Below are 763 nucleotides of genomic sequence, written 5' to 3'. Positions count from 1 at the left end.
CGTTGCAAAAATTGAACAGACAACTCAACGGACGGATGACATCATCCATGGTCAGCCATGACCGACGGAGGCCTAAGAGAAGAATATATATATATATATGTGCATATATATGTATATAAATTAAGAAATAGAGTTATTCAAATCTTTATAATTACATGTGTTTCGAAGAATATATTGACATTATTCCGGAGGAAATAAAATGATGTAAAACAATGCAATCATGTCGTCAGGGGAAAAAAGAGAAACAAGAACACATCAATAAATCATTTTGACCGAAAGTGTTTACCGTTTATATGATGAAGGTGGCAAGTTATTTTTTAAAAATGGTTAATAGATTTAACGTCCAATGCAATTTAGGGAAACAGAAGGAGGAGAAACAAAGAAATTAACAGAAAAATTAGAGAGGCGAAATATAGTGCGATAGCTGAATGGGAATAAAATTTAAAAGCGTGGAAATAGGTATATTTAGTAGAAATGAAATGTAGGAATACAGATAAAGGTCGAATTTTATAGATTAGTAGAAATTACTTATAGGAACAAAAGGTATGTTTTTCCAATGTTTGCAATGATAAGCGCGTTCTTTAAACGTGTTTACAAGAGAATTGTCCGAGAACAGAATGAGATATTGTTCTTCGTTGCAGAGCGGACAAAAAGATTTACCTTTATCATATGGAAAGGATCTAGATAGAATATTCCTATTCCAAATCAAATTGTTTGTTATGTTCCTTTAGAGACCAAATTAATTTACTAAACCCAGTATTTT

The sequence above is a fragment of the Octopus bimaculoides genome, chromosome 13 (assembly GCF_001194135.2).
Source record: "Octopus bimaculoides isolate UCB-OBI-ISO-001 chromosome 13, ASM119413v2, whole genome shotgun sequence".
Taxonomy (NCBI): Eukaryota; Metazoa; Mollusca; class Cephalopoda; order Octopoda; family Octopodidae; genus Octopus; species Octopus bimaculoides.
The sequence above is the reverse complement of the archived record's forward strand: the minus strand, read 5'-3'. Positions refer to the sequence as shown.